Source organism: Toxorhynchites rutilus, chromosome 3, assembly GCF_029784135.1.
Source record: "Toxorhynchites rutilus septentrionalis strain SRP chromosome 3, ASM2978413v1, whole genome shotgun sequence".
Taxonomy (NCBI): domain Eukaryota; kingdom Metazoa; phylum Arthropoda; class Insecta; order Diptera; family Culicidae; genus Toxorhynchites; species Toxorhynchites rutilus.
This window is the reverse complement of record NC_073746.1, coordinates 257,761,193-257,777,503: the sequence shown is the minus strand read 5'-3', so window position 1 is coordinate 257,777,503 and position 16,311 is coordinate 257,761,193. Positions and strand designations below refer to the sequence as shown.

Sequence of the window (16,311 nt, the reverse complement as noted above, 5' to 3'; positions counted from 1 at the left end):
TTATATCGAGATGAAAACAAACGTCAACACTACTTTCAATTAACTAATGCATAGTGCGCCTGTTTCCCAGCCGCGGCGGTGAACCGCCGCGAGAGATGTGTAATATGTGAGCGGCGATAAAAATAGCCCACCCTCAGAGGCAGAACTGTGCTCGGAAAATAGATATTTCACTTTTGATTTTGATTTGGTGATTATCGCCGAGAAAATTTCCCTAGTGTGCATAGATGTGTGTGGTGATTGCCAGTGTTTGCGTACGACATGCAACGTCATCATTTTCAGTTAACAACAACCGAAACGGAAAAGTTACCCAGCTGTGCAACGAGAGGCACCGTCTCCGGAATGTGTGATTTTCATGGAATTCCGCTCTAACGTTTCAAATCACAGGAACAGGAATCTTAGGGCAAGGAGCGCGGAGAGGGAAATTGTTGTGAAGATCGGTTCATTGGGTGGTGTTTGGCGGGAAGTGACGTTACCGCGGATGAAATGATTTTATATTTAGTTAAAATGCTGACTTCAGCATCGGTGATGAAGTGATATTTTTTTTTATGTAAATCTCGGAGTGGAAATTTCAGGTAGAAAGTGGAAAATACAAGTTGGGGCGGCTGCAAGAGAAACAGTTTTGAAAACTAAACAGAATGCAATGTTTTGAGCATTTGGGTGCATCGAACTAGATATTCATAGCGTGTTATTTTTATGTAGTGCTTATCTAGTATCAGTGTGAAGAAATTGAAGTGTATGTTTGACACCTGCCGTAAAGAGATGGAAGTTGATTACTATAATCCACATATAGAACAGCCATTAGACCTTTTCACGTAAATCATAGTAGAACCAGCTTCTTAATTGCCAACGCATATCCTTCTTTGCTATCTATAAGGTGAGTAGCATTTTATTGATATCCATAAACATAATATAACCCACAAAACATCAATTTCTTCATGTCATGAAATTCAGCACAAACAATATTAAATATCTCAAATATAGTGAACATAAGAATCTAGTGTCTAGTTGTGTTGATTTCCTAAAATTGCTTTCATTCTAGTTCGAATGCGATTTGTTTTGAGAATGTCAAGAGATAAAGCACGACAAAAGCTTGTTAGGCCAGTGTCTAGAAAAATGTTTTCCATCCGAATAGACTGATTGTCTCAGCTTAACAGCATTTTATCGCTGTCGTATTTGTTTTTAGCCGTTCCGATTAAATATATCTTCGGTTTTCGGACACGCACACATTTTTGAAAACTACTATTCGTGATACAGTATGGGAGTCTATTTCTATCTTTTCTGTTGACATTTACAATGTCTCGACTTAACTTTTTTGTTTCAATGACACTATACCCAATGAAGAACTTGCCCTTCCTAATTCTGTTCATAAAATTCAAATTTCAAACCAAAAACAGCCGTTCCATGGTGGTCGAATGAGACAGCATAAGATTTTTGTTTTTAATCATGCCCCTTAAATTGATGAAGGCAAAATTATAATTATAGGTCCCTCGTAGAAAATATCGATAAAATCACAGAAATAATCGAAGTTGACCGGCATGTTAGTAGTTGTAGCATCACCCAGGAGCTAAAGATCGACCATAAAATAGTTTTAAGCCATTTGCACAAAGCAGGATTCAAAAAGAAGCTTGATATTTGGGTGCCATCTCAATTAACATTAATTAACAAAAATGATGGATCGAATTTCCATCTGCGAAGTCTTGGCCAATCAAAATGAAATCGATCTATTGTATAAAAGAATGGTGACTTGGGATGAGAAATGGGTCATATACGACGATATTGTGCGAAAACAATCGTGGTCAAAGCGTGGTGAATCAGCCCGAAAAAGGTGGCCAAACCAGGTCTAACGGCCAGGAAGGTTCTACTGTATATTTGGTGGAAATTGGAAGGAATCATTTACTATGAGTTATTTCCGTATGGCCGAACACTAAATTCAGATCTCTACTGTCAACAACTGGGCCGTTCAAAGCAATCGATTGACCAGAAACGGCTAACTAAAGAATTGGCTAACAGAATAGATGTTGTGTTCCATCAGGACAGCACAAGGCCACACACGTTTGTAGTGACTCACCAGAAATTCCGGGAGCTTGGTTGGAAAGTTTTAATGCATTCATCATATAGTCCGGACCTGACACCAAGCGGTTACCTCCTTCTTTTTGCATTGCAAACATTCTGAGTGATAAGAAATTGGGTTCAAGAGTAGATTGTAAAAATCGATTATTAGAGTTTTTCGCCAATAAGGACCAAGACTTCCATGAGACAGGCATTATGAAGCTACCTTTGGAATGGCAACAAATTTTATAACAAAACGGTGCTTATTTGACCCAAATCGGACAATCCGAATCATATTAAATGAAGTTTTGAATTGCACACAAAAGTAATTAATTTCTTTTTTCCCAACATAATACTTTTTGTAAGAGAGAATACTCCTGAAAAGCAAAGCAGTCTGTTTACACACAATGCATTTTTTGACTCGGAACTTTGGACGTGTCAATTCGATATCTCTAAAATTTGTTTGATACGCTATAAATTATAATTCCTTATTCTGTGAATGGTTCTAATAGGTTCAAATCAGTAGCATTTAAATCATTGCGAAGACTATTGTGGGGAAAAGGAGAAGTAAAATATTGCACCGTGAGCTCTGCCTTTGCACCGGGGGGAGTATTAAAGGATACACAAAAAGGTTTTGCGATTTTAACCTTTTTTCAAATTAATTTTTATTCTCAAATCCTATGAGACTCTATGAAAAGATGCAACGCTTTGATTTCATAACGTTAGGCGTACAGTATTTGTACATGATTGAATCACACGTACGCATTGTTGATTCTATGCGTTTTTAAAGGTAGGCAATAATTAAAAATATATAATCGCCTGTGGTAGCGGCGTGTGTCAGCTATGAAAAAGACCGCCACAACAGATGTTGGTTTTGATCATCCAAAATGAGAAGAACTGCAAACATGCAAAACATTTTTCAGGGTCTCAATGGCCCTTGATCTTCTTACTAAAATGTTAAATCCAAATATTCATACATAATACATAATACTTTTTGTAAGAGAGAATACTCCTGAAAAGCAAAGCAGTCTGTTTACACACAATGCATTTTTTGACTCGGAACTTTGGACGTGTCAATTCGATATCTCTAAAATTTGTTTGATACGCTATAAATTATAATTCCTTATTCTGTGAATGGTTCTAATAGGTTCAAATCAGTAGCATTTAAATCATTGCGAAGACTATTGTGGGGAAAAGGAGAAGTAAAATATTGCACCGTGAACTCTGCCTTTGCACCGGGGGGAGTATTAAAGGATACACAAAAAGGTTTTGCGATTTTAACCTTTTTTCAAATTAATTTTTATTCTCAAATCCTATGAGACTCTATGAAAAGATGCAACGCTTTGATTTCATAACGTTAGGCGTACAGTATTTGTACATGATTGAATCACACGTACGCATTGTTGATTCTATGCGTTTTTAAAGGTAGGCAATAATTAAAAATATATAATCGCCTGTGGTAGCGGCGTGTGTCAGCTATGAAAAAGACCGCCACAACAGATGTTGGTTTTGATCATCCAAAATGAGAAGAACTGCAAACATGCAAAACATTTTTCAGGGTCTCAATGGCCCTTGATCTTCTTACTAAAATGTTAAATCCAAATATTCATACTATTCCAGAATAGTATTCGAAGTAATAACCAAGTGAGTTAAAGAAAATAATAGGAGTACCGATAAGTTTCTTCGTTTTTTTTCAAAAATTATTGCTTTATTCTGCAAAAATGGTTACAAATTTTATATTCAAAGTATTCGCTAGTCACAACTTTTTCCCATCTTTCTGGCAATTCACGGATCCTTTTGCGGAAATAATCGGCTGGTTTGTCGGGTAACCACAAATCGATTCAATTTTTGACTTCATCAAAATTGGAGAAGCGCTGGTGTTCCATCGATCGAAAAAGGTAGTAATCGGACGGAGCAATGTCTGGAGAATACGGCGGGTGGGATAGGACCTCCTATTTCAGCGTTTCCAAGTATGTTTTGACCGGTTTCGCGACATGCGGCCGAGCATTGTCGTGCTGCTAAATAACTTTATCGTGTCTTTGCTCGTATTGTGGCCGTTTTTCCTTCAGTGCACGGCTCAAACACATCAATTGTCGTCGGTAGAGGTCCCCCGTTTGGGGTTCATTCGGTTTTAGCAGCTCATAGTACACCACACCCAACTGGTCCCACCAAATAGACAGCATAACCTTCTGGCCGTGAGTATTCCGCACGGCCGTCGATGTCTGACACGTTCGCTCAGTTGGAGCATGGTCACCATAAACTTCCACCAAAATGCGATGACTTTCCGCAGCGTTTTTCTTCATATTGAAGTAATGACGTAACACTCCCCACAAACACACTCTCGTTGGTATGAAATTCGACATACTCAAAGTGGCAAAAAACTATATTGTTTACACTTCAACTTTTTGACATGGTTCCCGGAATAAATCGCCACAGAAAACGACTGCAACAGAAACCACCGCTTATAAAATGTGTAGTAGGCTATAAATATTGTGGCGCGGTATTGTATTTCAAAACAAGAATTAACCGGGCAAACGTATCGCCCCAGGCAAACGTAACGCCCCGGGCAGACGTATACCGTCCGACGCTCGCTAGAGCTCGGTCGGACATTGCTAAAGGATCGTATCCTATGTTTCAAACTAACCGGGCAATCAGTGGATCCCAGGTTTGCGTGCGAGACACCGCCGCTTCCGACGGCGGGTCGGCGGTGGACTCGGATTGCGTCATCTTGGCGGCATGGGCCGCCTCGATTCCTTATCCTCGCCAAATGGGGACTTCGTCCCCATTACATTGTCCTCAGAATAAATTTCGAAAAACGAGAACAAGAGAATAAATTTATAATAGAAATGTGAGGCACATGATGTTTTTCCCGCGCCAAATATTTCTAGCCTACTACACTTTTTCTAAGCGGTTGTTTCTGTTGCAGTTGTTTACTGTGGCGATTTATTCCGGTCACCGTTGAGTATATACCAATTTTGCGAATACATAATGACGTTCTGAACTAGAAAAAGATTATTGTGTGTGGCTCGTTGGTCTAGGGGTATGATTTTCGCTTCGGGTGCGAGAGGTCCCGGGTTCAATTCCCGGACGAGCCCTTTTTTGTTATTTTTCAGACCTTCTAGACCAAGGATTCTCAAAGTGGTCGACCCCTTTCCAATTAACGTGGATTTTTATATTGACGCGGGTTTTTTACGAGGTAAATATCCCCCGTGTAAGCAAACAACCTGGGTGTATTTCTGTTGTTTTCTAGAGCGTTTTCTAAACTCATGGATACTATTCTTTATCAAATATGTTCCGTAAATAAGCAGTTAAAAAACAATACAAGATAATCATCTCATCCAAATTAATCGAACTATCTTCAACAAAGGGGAGGTGCGCGTAAGACCGACATTTGGGCTAATATGGACAGGTGGTTGATTTTAAATAGTTACGTTTAGAATTTTAAATTTCTGTTGATTCTAAACTTCTACATGTTGTTCTACAATATTTAAACCGCCCTATGACAATGATTACCGATCAAAAGTGGAAAAGGCGAACAAAAATCGAAAATCATATAGGATGTAATTTTAATGTAACCATAATCTGTAATTTATTTTTGAAAGGACATTTATCTTTGAGTAAATAATTTAAGGAGGTCGGAAAATCTAACAAATCGTTTTTTTCACATTTTACATTTTCTAGTAGCTTACAACATTGAAAATGTTGCAATGTAGCAATTCTTCAATACAAAAAAACTCCAACAATCTGTGGAATTGAGTATCAAGGTCACCACGAATAATAAAAATCGCGGACAACGCAAAAAAACTAAAAATGGGGTGTAAACACGGAAAAAGATTTATCAGCATTAAAACTATGTTTTATCAATACCGAAATCATTGAACTATCCATACGTCAGGCCGTGTGCACCAATGGTCATATAATATGAAAGCCATGACAAAAACAACAGAGCAAGAGCCTATCACTCACTGGCTAATTTTGGGAAAGCCATAATTACTATGGAACTCACTTTCTCGGATAATTCGCATAACGGATCATCCGCTCGCGGGTAATCGAGGTTCGATTGTTTTTTGGCTTTTTGATTTTATAAACAAGTTTCATGTGACGAGTGACGTCTTTAAATCTACTCCAAACATGCCGCAAAAAATTCAAACACTAGACTAAATCTCAAATGACATAATGAATCGAAAAAAAACATGTTGCTGGTCCTCCAGGTCGAGTCTCTCCTTAATTTCAATACATTCTCCGAAGAGACGATTCATGCTTTCAGGACAGGAGAATTCCGCACGGATCCAAAGCTGGTGAATACAGTGGTTTATAGACGTTATTCATAGTCTTCAAAAAGCGGTCTTAACAGATCTGGTTGTGATAAGATGTTCGTTCTCAGAACTTACGAAAAACTTCTTATACAAACGATTTCCAAACTACTCTCAATAATTATTTTTAGATGATTGTGGTGAAAAATTCTTGACGGACAATTCTCGCGGAGAAAAATAGGGGATCCACAAATTTAGAGATTATGTTAATTTTTTGATTGCATTTGGATTCTATTGACAATCAGATAATTATTTAAACAATTCAGAAAAGTATCTAAAGAATAACATGAGGTGACCGCAAAATCTTCTTTACCAGTTTTTGATCTTTATACGGAAGGTTGAGTTCAATAGGGTGCTCAATCATAAGAATACTTCAATTTTATAAATAAATCATATTCTACACAGTTGCTCAGTTGAGAGAGCATTAGGTTGAAAATCTAAATGCCCTCAGTTCGATCCCGGGTTTTTCGGCATGGCGAAAATTTTTGTTTGAATTTTCGTCACGTCAACTTGATGAACAGCCATTGGCCGCACCATCTCAGATTGCAATGTAACGTTGTAGGTGTAAACACAATGATAATTTAACCCTCCTGTATTCGCGTGCAAAATCATAACACATATACTTGCGCACAGTGTCACAGACCGAATGTTGAACTTCTCTGTAACATTGCTATTGTATATTCTTTTAACTTTATTGGTATTTATTTGAAGAAGAGGGTATAATTGATTGAAAAATGTCCAGAAATAATGTTTTCTTCATCTTCATTCAGTTATAATAGTCATCTAATTCAGCCTCTTCAAAACATAGTAATTTTTGATACTCCAACACAAATAACGAAATTCGAAAATTATTTCCTGTTATCAATTGAAAGTAAGCAACTGAATATAATTCATGAAAGTATAAAGAGTTGTGAAATAACATGAAACGTATTTATCCATTTAGATTTCATTAGTAAAAGAATCAGAACATACCATAACTGCATGCTCGAGACAAAAATATTTTTTACATTTCATATAGTTGTAGCGTGTTTTTAGGGTCTTTTTTGAAGAGAATAATGTATAACGACCTTCTAGATAGTTACCAGATGATAAGGGTTCTGAAATCTCAAGTTTTCCTATATCTTATAATCTTTGTGTTCAAATCAAAAATTGGATTTTTTTTCTCAATAACGTTTTTTTATTTCTCTCTCTCTTTATTTCTTGAATGAATGGCCAATAAAATTACCAATGAGTCATCCATACATCGTTAGATAGTCCCTTTTACAGGGAATTTTTTTTTCTAACATTGCAATTCAAAAAAAAATATTTTTGATATTTTTTTAATAAAAAAATAGTTTTTGGGTTAGAATTTGTTGTAAATGTTTTTTTTAACGTTGACCATTTTCAAAAAGTTTGTTTTTTGAGATTCCAGGTATGCTTAAATTTGCTTAAATGACTAATGTCTTCACACCCACAACGTTTTACTTCAATCCGAGGTGGTGCTGCCAGCTTCTAAGACGAGTGTTGGCATGAATTCGTCTTCTATCACTTTATATTTTTTTATACGAATGATTGAGTTCTATGGGGTTTTTAATCATTAGAATACTACAATTTTATTAATAAATCTCATTGTTTAAACGTAAGCCGAAATAGCTCAGTTGGGAGAGCGTTAGACTGAAGATCTAAATGTCCCCGGTTCAATCCCGGGTTTCGGCAGTGCCACGTTTTTTATTTGGAAGCAGCGCTAAATGAATAATATGAATACACTGCCCATGTTTGTATAGGAGACGTAAACGACAAAATGTACAAAATAATAATACGTTTGCTCAACATGCAAACAAACAATTTTGAAAAAACGTTTCCGAAAAATCACTGTTTGTCCGCATAACAGACGTAGTTCCATACAGCATTCATATATTACTCGGAAATAAACAATTATAAGTATTATGTGCTATAAGCTAAATCTACATTTGAATCACATTCTTTGTATAGTCCAAAATGCCTGTCACGATAGTGTCTTATTACTTTGTGTTTCTTAATAGATGAATATAAGAAACCATTGAAACACTGCTCATATAATTACTTTTTTTTGTACACTGCACTACGATGAACAAAGAGAAGCAATGGTGTTTTTAATGTTATAATTACCTAAATTCCTGCATTTGAATCTTCAAACACGAACTTGCTGTAATTATGATATCCCAGAGTATTCAGGAAAAAGTACTATTCTAGAGCCGCAACAAATCCAGAACACCTTTTCCAGACATTTCACTAAATTTCTTCCCAACCTTTTTGATTTTATCCGATAACAACTGAAACTACCGACGGAGACGTTTTGACTATTATCGGAAATGTAAATACCAACGCTACAGACAGAGAAACCTGGTGATTACGTCTACCTATGCGAACAAATGTTCATTGAAACGACGTAAGCATTTTCCAAATGGGAAAAATATGTTTTAATCCGCAAAATCTCCTAGGCCCTCTTTTTGTCGTTAATATCCTTCAACTGGACAGATTATTTCATTGGAAATTTGCATGGTTACGCTTGTAGGCAAAAAAACAACAAAATTGCATTTTCCCAACACTAATGGTGTTGGTGATTACGTCTCCTATGCAAACATGGGCAGTGTCTAACTATAAGAATGGAGTCGGAGACTGTTGTAAATCAATTATTAATGAGAGATGTTTTCGCCATTACGAAGAAAAAAATAGAAAGTTGGTATTCCAGACACGGCTGCTTTGTGAGCGTAGGACCACGAACTTTTTTCTTCAATTTTTTTCTTCATTATTTTGGACATTATTTAAAAATGAACTAAATTTTAGAACCAGCACTTTAATATAAATTTACTGTAACCACACACACCTAGACAAAAAATGACTATTCAAATCACTGCAGCTTGCCTTAGGATCACCGTGCAGTGGTGGATATGGCGGTTTGTTAGTAAATTGTATTGGTTGGTGTGCGAGAAATCATCGGCGTGAGAAATCATCATAGTAAGCCGCCACAACACAATCACTAACTAACAAATACTAATTACACATAAATGTTACACGTTTTTTATTTGCCTTTTCCGTGAATTCTTAGGATAAAAAGCATTTCTACCCGACGAGGATGGGATTCGAACCCACGCGTGCAGAGCACATTGGATTAGCAGTCCAACGCCTTAACCACTCGGCCACCTCGTCGTGATGTGTATTAATTTCTAATTAAATAGGATAGTTCTATCTAAACTAATCTCAGCATACAAACCATATTCGTGGTCTTATTTTACTTTGAAATATTATATATTCACCCCAGAAACGGAACATATAAGTACCGTTTTGACTTATATTCCGAACAGATTCAAATTCCGAACACTTAATTTTGGAAACTAAATTCTTTGAACATCAATTTTATGAATAATTGAATTATGAAAACTTTGATATTCTTTAGGGTATATTAATATGATATTTAGGGTATATATTTTGAGTTGAAACGGTATTTGTTTTGGTTAACCCACTACGAAGCAATGAAAAATCTCGATATATTATAAAAAAAGCAAACCCTTTTTTTATTTTTATTCACAGCCGTAGTATGTAATATCAAAAATTGAAAATTCCAAATAGAATGTACAATCAACGTTCACGTAAACACAACAATTTATACGCATTTCTCGTCATGTAAACTAAATGTTAACGAAGATAGTTCCACCTTTGAAATGAACAGATTGCCCTAGTAAATGTCAACATGGGCTCGACGAAGACAACGCCGCTGGTAGGATCAATCCTGCACCCATAGCCAGTCGTCTGAAGACGCAAATTGACGCTTATTTTTCCGGCTGGCAATGCAAAAAAGTGCACGATCGCATTTTAAACCTCCACGTCTATTTCTGTCACCAAGATAACCAATCAAACCACCTGTTTCTTATCGTAAGGGAGCGATGTGTGCGCCACAAATCTAACCATCATGGTTATAAATAGAAAGGAAACAGTTCCCGTGCTTAATCGTGAGCCAAATCGAAGTTGCCCATTAAATTGCCGCTCAAGCTGGTTTCATGAGAACCGGTGGAAAATGTAAATTTACTCACGTACAACTTGTTTATTGATGTATTTCACGGGGGAGTGTCTCTCATGCCACCTTCATAGGCCTCGTACAAACACTTCGGTTTAACCGCGTTCGTCTGTTTGATGGAAACATCTGCCATGCCAGCAAATGTAGAAAATATACACCTACACCCGCAGATTTTCGAATGGCAAAACTTTTCCATCTAAAGTTTATCGTTATTTAGAAGTGGTTACTTCTCAATCGATAGGCGACGGTCTTGTAGGAAATTCCTCCCATTTTTCACTGCACATCAGGTCCTGGACAATGTTTAGACCTTAGACGTCTTAGACTTTCGACGCTCTCGGGAGGATTTAACCATACATTATCAACAGCTTGGAACTGGTCAAGTTCTACCCTACATTATTGTGTAACTCGTTCAATTTGGTCATTGGAACATTGTGCGACCAAGTTCTAATTCTCAATTCTGCGTGAAATTGGTTGAAAGAAGCAATTGAGCAATTGATTGTTCGAACTGTTTTGTTATAGAAAAAGTTGTACTTAACACGTTGAGCCCCGCGTCGGTCCCTAGGGGCCGAAAAATATTGTTTATTCTTATTTTTTCAAAAAATGACTTTTTTCAAGAGTTCATTTTTGAACTACTGTACCGATCTAGACGATCGATATATCAAATTAAAGTCAATTAGTTAGCCTTTTTTGAAAAAATACTGGAGTAGCAGGAAATTTGAATTTTATTTTCGTTCTTATTGATTGTATTCTTTTTTTATAGTTTTCATGGTCTCGGGGACAAATGAGCAATATTTTTAATATTTTAAGGCTTTACTTTGATATGTTGATCGTCCGAATCGGTACAGTTGTTCAAAAGTTATGAATTTTTAGTTTTTAGTTTGACTTTCTGTAGGTAAGTGTAGGTGCTTTTAGTTGAACTTAGTACTTCAGAAGGGTAAACAGTGCTGGGAAATATGGCTTCGAACAAACTTCTTCTTGTGACGATGAACGGAATCAACGTGATTTGGTCACTTGAATTTGGATAGTTTCGGATTACATATTTTACACGATGCAAGGATGGATGGAAGGATGCATTCAAAAAGCTCGCCAAAATTCATAACGGAGAAATCCTACAATTTCGTCTGGGATGCGAAGGAATTTTAAATGCACTGGATTTAAAGCTATAAAGTTGATAGATCTTGCGATGGAAGACTATTTTGAGCTCGTCTTCCGTTGTTGATTCCGATCAAAAAATGGTTGGAAAATAAGTCGAGAAGCTTTTGAATTCTGAATCAACAGATTTTGGACTCAGCAGCATTGATTTTTGATAGCAACAGAAGTCACTAAGATCCGGAAAATTAATGATTGGACTATTTTTGGAAAGGATAAGTTTACGGAACCATAGTAAAATTGTTTTCTGTCTCTGGTGTGGAAACCACAACGTTGAGGGGGCTTTTCAATTATCGCCGAATGTTTTTATGAAAACAAAACGTGTGAGGAAACTGTTGTGCTATGCCACAATTTTATGTTGGGTCACTACTTCATCAATATAACAAATTGAGCCCAAAATATAACGCATCAAAGTTGGTGGAATTTGGAGGTTTCTCGGACAAACGAGAAATTCGTGGTGTATTTAGCGGTTTTGAAGATATTCAATTCAGTTTTATGTATTTTAAATGTTCATAACGTTCACACCAAGTAAGAATGGGCTGTTCATAAGTTGTGCTCTGCATTGAAGGAGGGAGGATAATGGGGTTGGATAAGAAGTTTTTTGTTTTACTTTTAATGCATAAGGAATACAAAAATACGTTGTGGAGGAAGTCAGAGGATATTTTAAAATACAGATTTGACTTACTTAAAAATACTTAATATAATTTTTTGCATCTGCTAAAAAAAGAGTGAGGCGTGTGAATATTGTATATGCATCAAATAAAATAAATTTTAATGGCAAGCAAACTTTCAAATCCCGGACTTTTGTGTTACATAATCTTCATCCGGAATATAGGCTTTCAATTTCCTAATGTCCTCGATTTTCTCGACGATGATATATTTTATGGGAGACGTCGAAATATGTTGTATTACAAGGTCAATTACAGTTCTCAGCTTGGGGTTTCCGAGAGATGGTTTGCCTCTCAAATCGTTCGAGTAAAGCCACAGTTGGAACATCATTTCCCCTCCCTATATTTGTATACCTTTCCATTGACTCTTGCCCTTTTTATGATTTCCGCTTTGTATTCTGTTGTCCGCCGAGCACCACGCTTACCTTCTGCGGTCATGTCTGGATCACAATCTAAATCAGAAGACTTTCCGATTATGTTGAGTTGTGCATGCTTCTTACGAGACAATGGATGAAATTTTACATCTATCGCAGCGTTGCCCATGGTGATGAATAGAAACATGGACTTATGAGGTTTCTCAAACAAAAGAATATTTGCAACCCCAATTTAAGGGGGTTAGTAGAACTAACTTTTCTGAAATTTTATAGCCGATGTAGGTATCCTCAATGACTTAAAATCTGCCAAAAAGTCAATTGGTGTTTATGGGGGTCCTCAGACAAACGATTCAAGTGTTTAAGCTGATTAAATGTTTTAAGAACTACAACTACAGAACGAATTGAAAATTTGATTATTAGTCTACATCTGAAATTTTTCTGAAAAATTACTGGAAAATCATGGGATATCTGGGAAACTTTTTTTCCAGCTGTTTCTCCGTCAACATGACTCAACAGTCATTCGGGCGTTTAGTTGCTGTCTCACTCTACGACTCGACTATCTCATTTCATTCTTCCCCGTCAAATAGACTTCATTGCATATTAAAGTGACTCCCCCCCAAAATGAATTCGTTTCTCTCTCTCATGTACCACGTATGCATGTATTGATATTTGAGTTCAATGTGGTTTGACATATACTACAGCTGAGCTAAATTTTATTGTATCGTACACGAAAATTACTCACACGCATAAAATAGCGCGCAGTGTTGTGTTCAGAAACACTGACAAATTTGTGAAGTTTGTTGATATAAACCCGTTTTCTACATGTTTTTTTTACAAAATAGAACTCTGAGACAAAGTGAACTAAAATTTGGTTTAGAATTCCTCCCAAACTGTACGCCATTTTGCACGTTATTCGCTAATACTAACGTGAGGACTTTTATAGCATACCTTATAACTGTTTAAGTTCGTTGGTTTGAGTTCACGGTGGATATACAATAATCCGTCCATTAATGGTGTAACTCCTTTTTTGCATCAGAAATCAAGTTTCGTTTCACTTTATATGGACGTTAAAATAAGTCTGTGTACGCGGGTAATGAGATTCGTATCAGAGGGAGTTGAGTCAATTCATTTTCTAGTCAATTCAAATCATGTTGACGGTTGACGGTCATGTTGACGAATGCCGAAATAGTCCTAGTCGAAGCGAAGCTACTGTGAGGAGAGTAGATTTTCATTCTTTATCTTCCAAGATTTCGAGCCCTGGCCAGGGTTACCATATCTACAGAATAATCTGTGTTTATCAGATTTTTCATACTTTTTAAAACCAAGAATCTGTAGATACAGATTACAGATTTTTTCGGTTTTCATGCAGATTTACAGATTTCAAAATAACGATCCAATATTAGTTATGGCTTGATCTCAATAATATTCTTTCCCTTCTTACCAATTTTATTCACATATATCGAATCAGTCTGAATGAGAATCATTTTGGCATTCACATGTAGTGTGAAGTACTGCTTCCTTATGTTCAATCTAAGGTGAAAAGATACAAAAGTCTATGTCATCGGCTAGATCTACAATAAATAAATTATACTGTTTATCTTTTTCCTAATAAAGCATAGCGAATGCGAATTTCTAGGTTGATACCACCATCATCGTCAAATTCGTAATAACTATGCCAATCAATGATACTAAAGCACGTTGAGCCCTGAATTGTTCTTGCTGCGCTTTCCATTCAGCCCGCATAAAGCATTTTCACAATATCAGTGTCGGTCTCAGTTCCCAAAGATATTTATTACATAAATAGGAAACTGTAGAAATTCGACTAGAAAGTAACCACATGTTCTATCACATACGAAAACAAACAATATATTTTTTATTCTTCGATTTTGTACCAGTCAGTCAGCGCATTCCTATCAAAAAGCTCAATGTCGGCCCCTATGGACCGACGCAGGGTTCAACGTGTTAATACAGATTTCGACACAGATTTTCTGCAAAAAAACTGAGATAAAAAGATTTGTTGAGACCAAAAATATAGATTTTATTATGGCAACCCTGGCCCTGGCCCGTACAGTCAATTTTGTGTCTGCTGAAAAATGTGTCACTTAAAAAAAGATTCATTTAAAAAATTATTCATTTATGTTATGCGGCTAAACTATCAACAAATATAGTCAGTTCATCTGTCTCGCCAAGTGGCATTATCAACAGAACACATGCGATGGTTACGGATTTGGATACTCGATTCAGGACGAAGAAGAGTTGGTTGGGACTCAGATTAATAAATCGTATTTAAACAAACATTTAAACATGCTAGTGGGAGGAACTAGAATTACATAGCTCCTCTACGTTACAATTGACGGTGAAGAGTTGGAAAAAGAGTTAGAACCCTATTTCCATGAAAATTGCGATAGTGAGTTGGCGTGAGTAGGTGCTTTGTCGTGATGGAGAAAAAGTCACTCCTCGATTCAAACGAATGTCAAACACAAAGAAACAGACCGATCATTTGAAAGTTATGTCTCGCCGAAAGTATGGGAATGACTCGAAATTTGAATTGTGATGCGCTGGTATAACGATTTTATTCGTGTTCATCTTTCGCTTACTTACGCCGTGAACGTCATCAGAAAAATCAGTTGCTGTATATTTCTTTTTATGTAATCTTGCCATAGAAAGAATTATTCTCGATAGATCTCGAATAATGCGACATATCCCAAAAATGTGGGAAAATTTTCAGTAAAATGTTTCCTGTTTTTGGACAATTGCTCTTGTAGCAACGGAGCTTTTTAAGAAACCTAGTACAAATAATCAAAATAGAACACAACCATATGTTTGCTCGATTGAATAAGTCAAGCCAATACTCGAAAACTCTGAAAAATCAAACCCGAAAATTTATGTTCAAAGACTAATAACAGTTTTTTTTGTTATTAGGTTCTGAAGAGAAATAGTAAGTCTTGTATTGATTAATCATCGAAATTTTCTCAATCCTATTTGTGAAACTCGACACATGGATTACAACATAATCGTACCTTCTTACACAGTATTTTCCTTTCCTTATAACCTTCTTCACACTTCCTACTTCATTCCTACGGAAATCTGAGAAGCTCGAAGAAGCTGAAGGCTGGCAAATTATCGTTGTTTTCCGATTTTTCATTTCACCATCAGAATATTTACCCCATTCTACAATCGTAAATGCTACATGATACATTCACAGAACGGTACCAAAAAATAGATCGTCTGCAATTATAGCTTATGTGTGCAAAAGTATGACTATGTGTATGATTCGGGTTTGTTGTTATTGCATTTCTTTAGTAGTTTTTCTTTCTTCCTTCTTGAATCCCGGAAAGAAACCCCTGTCGTTCCAACCCCGTGTTTTGACTGACCGGCGTGTTTGGGTGTTGTGTTTGTTCAACTAACGTCGACCACGGTTGGCTAATTTGGAGACAGCCGTATTTTTGTGTACATACATACATATATTTATACTAGAAGACAATGACGGCCGGCTCACATGTGTCATCGCTTTCACTGCCGTGCGAGGCTAGCAGTGTGACGTTAGGGAATGTAAGTTCACCGAAAGCGATAGTAAAATGGCACTCAGTTGAGTGTCACGATTATTACGTTGTTCATGATTGGAATTTGTGTTTATTTGGTTATATGGACGCTGTTAAGATCCATGGCAAACTGAGCGGTTTTGCCCACACGGTAATCATGGGAAAACCATAGCAGCGGCACGA

General features: G+C 36.7%; 1 protein-coding gene and 3 non-coding genes across 17 annotated transcripts in view; 3 read left to right on the top strand and 1 right to left on the bottom strand.

Annotated features, from left to right (window-relative positions):
• LOC129777557 (uncharacterized) overlaps positions 1-16,311 on the top strand; it is a 44,328-nt gene that overhangs the window by 13,008 nt on the left and 15,009 nt on the right. For 8 of the 14 annotated variants that reach the window (XM_055783905.1, XM_055783903.1, XM_055783899.1 and 5 more), the window contains exon 2: positions 573-874. The gene's annotated coding sequence lies outside the window, so the exon portion shown is untranslated. Of the gene's footprint in view, positions 1-298; positions 875-16,311 lie in introns of those variants that run through there. The other 6 variants (XM_055783897.1, XM_055783893.1, XM_055783891.1 and 3 more) reach the window with 3 other exon arrangements.
• Trnap-cgg (transfer RNA proline (anticodon CGG)) lies at positions 5,073-5,144 on the top strand. The gene has a single exon. It is a non-coding gene; the product is annotated as a tRNA-Pro (tRNA).
• Trnaf-gaa (transfer RNA phenylalanine (anticodon GAA)) lies at positions 7,985-8,057 on the top strand. Its single transcript has one exon. It is a non-coding gene; the product is annotated as a tRNA-Phe (tRNA).
• Positions 9,449-9,530, bottom strand: Trnas-gcu (transfer RNA serine (anticodon GCU)). Its single transcript has one exon. It is a non-coding gene; the product is annotated as a tRNA-Ser (tRNA).